Consider the following 5,000-nt stretch of genomic DNA (forward strand, 5'->3'; position numbering starts at 1 on the left):
TCTCTCTCTCTCTCTCTCTCTCTCTCATCTCTCTCTCTCATTCTCTCTCTCTCATTCTCTCTCTCCATCTCACTATCTCTCTCTCTCTCTCATCCTCTCTCTCTCTCTCTCTCTCCTCTCTCTCTCTCCTCTCTCTCTCTCTCTCTCTCTCTCTCTCTCTCATCTCTCTCTCTCTCTCTCTGCTCTCTCTCTCTCTCTCTCTCTCTCTCTCTCTCTCTCTCTCTCTCTCTCTCTCTCTCTCCTCTCCCTCTTCTCTCTTTCTCTTTCTCTTTCTCTTTCTCTTTCTCTTTCTCTTTCTCTTTCTCTTTTTCTCTTTCTCTTTCTCTTTCTCTTTCTCTTTCTCTTTCTCTTTCTCTTTCTCTTTCTCTCTCTCTCTCTCTCTCTCAGCAGTAGGGCAACAGGAGCAGTAATAGTAGTGGTAGTAATAATGACAATAATAATAACCTAAGACAGTAATAATAATAACGGAAATAACATCAGTAATCATAATAATAATAAAAATAAAAATAATATTAATACTAACGTTAATAATAACAACAATAATAACAAAAATAATAATAGCAATAATAATAGTCACAGTAATAGAACGGCAGTTATAACAATAATAATGATAAAGATGATAGTCATACTATAAATATCCTTAGTTTCGTCAACCTCTTCAATAACGGCAACATAACAACACCAATACCATCGAGTGCCGTTAGTTGCAGCACTATTAATAGCTGCAACAACGCAATTTTCACTCTGCATGACGTCAGGAACACAAAGTACCCAATTTTAATCGTTCGTAATTGTCACTTGTCTTCTTCGCAATCTCCCTTTGTACACTGGCGCAAGATCTGCTGTCCGGGATTAATGCTGTGTTGAAATATTGGTTGCATGGTCTGTGCTTTTCCCCTTTTTATGGTTTGTTTTGTTTTGTTATTGCTGTTTGTTTTGTTTGTTGTTTGGTTGTTGTTTGTTGATGGAGGTAGAGGTAAGACAGGCAGAGGGGGAGGAGGAGGAGGAGGAGGGAGAGAGGGAGAGAGGGAGGGAGGGAGGGAGGGAGGGAGAGAGGGAGAGAGGGAGGGCGGGAAAGAGGGAGAGAGGAAGAGAAGGAGGGAGAGAGGGAGGGAGGGAAGGAGGGAGGGAGGGAGAGAGGGAGGGAGAGAGGGAGAGAGAGAATGAGAGAGAGAGAGAGAGAGAGAGAGAGAGAGAGAGAGAGAGAGAGAGAGAGAGAGAGAGAGAGAGAGAAATGGAAGAAAAGAGAGAAAAATAATTTTGGTATCCAGTGTATATGCAATTTTATGTAAATACCCATTTTATTACTTAATATTTCTTATGCAAATAAAAATAATTGCAAGGAACCATTAAAAATAAGATGCAAAGAGATAGATATGTCACCTGATGACTTTTATTAGAAAATTGCATGCACGATTTTTTTTTCAATTGCTTTCTCAATACAGCAATTCATGCTTGTTTTTTTTTTTTAATATTATTATCATTACAGCAATTTATGCATTTCCTCTGTGCGAAACGAAAGGTGAAACCCTATAAATAGCCTCGCATTTGCATTCTCAATACAGCAATTTTGGAATTTATGAGAGGAGAGCTGATATCCTTAAAAAAGATTTGCAAAAATAATAAATACTTAAATGGCTCTCAACAATAGTTTTAATATCCTAAATTTCATTATTGTAACGCATACATGTTTGCCTTTTTCATCATTAACGTAGTTATAGGTGATAATATTATTACCTTTATTATCACTATTACTGTTAATATATATTATTATTATTATCTTCATAGAATTATCGCACACTGATAACATGTTATTTCATTCATATCTCCGTGATATGAATAATGATGATGATGATGATGATAACAATAATGATAATGATAACAATAAAAATAAAGATAATAATATCATTATTATTATCATCATTATTATGTACCTTCAATTCTCAAAGACTTTTCTCAGGTTCCTTGCAGAATACAAGATTACAGTCTTCTGCAACTCTTCCCTTGTGGTCTCAATCCCTAGGTCTTCTACTCTCCCTCTGATGCCCTGAGGAGTTGGTCGTCATTACCCAACGACTACGGGGCCTATTCCACAGTTTCTGAGGTTTTCTCTCCCCTTCCTGATATTCATCAACTTTCTCCTTCTCTTTCTGGTCTGTCCGGGCATCGTATGTGGATGGCAAAGTCAACGATGATGCAAGTATTTTTCTTCATCTTGATTCAGATTAAATCCGACTTTCTAGATTCAATGAAGTGATCGGTTTTGAGTGATAGAGTCCCGAAGTACCTTGTAAGTATATATATATATATAAATATATATATATATATATATATATATATATATATATATATATATATATATATATATATATATATATAGAAGTAACTCGTAAGTATATTTTTTTCAATAGCACTTTTTGGCTCATGATTGTACCATTTCTCGCTTACACGTGTCCCAAACTTTTCGCATGTCTTAGTTAACTCACAGTTATGTCATCATAATCATTATGGTGATTATGGTGACGGTGTATTGATAAAAATAATTATAATGGTAATGATAATCAATAACAATACTAAAACAATGAAAGTAATATTAACAATAATGATAGTAATAAAAACAACAATAATGATAATATAAATGATAATGATTAGAATATTAATGAAAACTGATAATGATAGTAATAATAATGATAATAATGATAGTGATAACAGTAATAATAATTATTATCACGATGACGGCTGCGATGACGATAATAAAAACAATAGAAGCAACAATATTGATATGATCACAACCACCGCCATTTTATTATCATTATTACTTCCACCTTATATATATATATATATATATATATATATATATATATATATATATATACATATATATATATATTTATTTATATATATACGTAAATATATATGTATATATATATATATATGTATATATATATACATATATATATATATATATATATATATATATATATATATATATATATATATATATATATATATATATTTTTTTTTTTGCAATATTGCTATTACCACATAACACTACTTTCACCTTAATAACGTTCACCATAGAAAGTATAAGCGAAGATATTGATCAAAATAATCGTACTCTCTTTACTAAAAATAGAATATGAATAACATTAAGGATACCGATGTCAGCACAGTAGCAGAGACGAAATTAGAAGAAAAAGGTGTTGCAGAAACGGAAGCAGTAGTTAGAGCAACAGCAAATGATAATTAAAGAGCTACGAGAATTATGAGTTGCAATAGTAATGGTGACGGATATAGCAAGAGAGAGAGAGAGTGGGGGGGGGGTTGTCGGCTGAACTGGGGGGGAGGAGGGGTTGGGGTGTCGGTTGAATGGGGGGAGGAAGGGAGGGGAAGGGAGGGATGTGGGTGTGAGGTCAGCTGTTCGGGGAGGGGGGGATAGGGAAGAGAAAGGAGTGGGAGTAAGGAGTAAGGAGGGGAAGGGGGAAGGAGGAAGGAGGGGAAGGGAGGAAGGGGGGAGGAGGAAGGAGGGGAAAGAGGGAGGGGGAGAAAGAGGAAGAGCGGTGGTGTGGGGGGTTAGACGAGGGAGAAAGGGAGGGGGAGGGAGGAGTGGTTTGGGGTCGGAAGAAAAGGGTGGGACGAAGGAAGGAAAGGGGGGAAGGGAGAGGGCAGTGAGGAGAGTAGGGCTAGGAGGTAGGGGGAGGGGGGTTGCAGATGGGCGGCTACGCGCCCGCCCGCCCGTGGGTTGCATTCAACTGACAGGTAAGGATTGCATGACGCGGAGTGATCATGATAACGGGGTCGATCCATCATCCACATGACCCTGATATAGCGACCCCCGCTACCTCCGCCAGTCCCGCCCACAACCTACCCATTTTGTGGGCGCTTGGGGTGGGGGTTGGGGGAAGGGTGAGGGGCTTTTCGTGGGCGTGCCTCCTCTCCCACGTGTCTGGGAACCACGTGTCTAGGCAGCTAGAGGGGCTGAGATCTACTGGTCCGAGTCAATAACAGAAATACAATGGTTGGAACGCTAACAATGCTGGTATCTATATATATTTTTTTCCTTTTTTTCGTTATTTAGTTATTAATCTATTAAATTACTAATTTATCTATTTCACTGCTTATCTACTTATGTATCCTTACGCTGAATTACTTATAATTGACAAGATTTCTACTTTTTTCAAATACATATCTATCAAAATACTTCCCTATCTATCTTTACTTATCTTTACGCAGGTGTCCATCAATATTGTTTAGCTATCTATCTGTCCATCAGCATTGTTTAGCTATCTATCTCTCTATCAATTTAGCATATGGGAGTTACTTGTTAATATTTTTTCCTTTAAATATTGCTATTATTGTTTACCACCGATTAAATATGAAGATTATATGATTTTGATAATTATGGAATTAATGATGCCATTAATTTCTTCTCTCACTTGGAGGCTCGAAGAAAATAAACCGTATTTTGGAGTTGATATATACTGTTGCATTTAGTAAATACTCATTCAAATATATCAGATATAGAGTTGATTCATATATCTCAACTTTCATTCAAATAGGTTGCAGAATAATAGAGAAATCTGGTATGCAATTACGAGTAAAAATGAAAAAAGTTGAATTATTATATTATCGTAAGTTTGCAACAATATGTTTGAATATCTCAATAAATGCATAGGCTTCACACACACACACACACACACACATACATACAAAAACGCACTCACTTTATTGTTATTATCATTATAATAATCTTCATCATTATTATTACCATTATTTGGCCTGAAACATGAACTTAGAACATGTTAATGCAATAGTAACATATTGTTGTGATTAATGTTAATAATATACAACAATTGCAAAAACAAACAAACTGGCATATGCAAGTATATTGTTATTTGGGTTAATAATAGACACGAATGCCTTCCATATGTCTTTCTTTCTCTTTCTTTATCTCTGCCTGTCTTGTTTCCTTTTCTTTCTTTCTGTTTCTGTCTCTCTTC

General features: G+C 35.9%; 1 protein-coding gene across 2 annotated transcripts in view; it reads right to left on the bottom strand.

The window, feature by feature from the left end:
- Nucleotides 1-5,000, bottom strand: part of LOC113801910 (AT-rich interactive domain-containing protein 3C) — a 238,493-nt gene that overhangs the window by 8,373 nt on the left and 225,120 nt on the right. The window lies entirely within an intron of this gene.

The sequence above is a fragment of the Penaeus vannamei genome, chromosome 43 (assembly GCF_042767895.1).
Source record: "Penaeus vannamei isolate JL-2024 chromosome 43, ASM4276789v1, whole genome shotgun sequence".
In the NCBI taxonomy this organism is placed as follows: domain Eukaryota; kingdom Metazoa; phylum Arthropoda; class Malacostraca; order Decapoda; family Penaeidae; genus Penaeus; species Penaeus vannamei.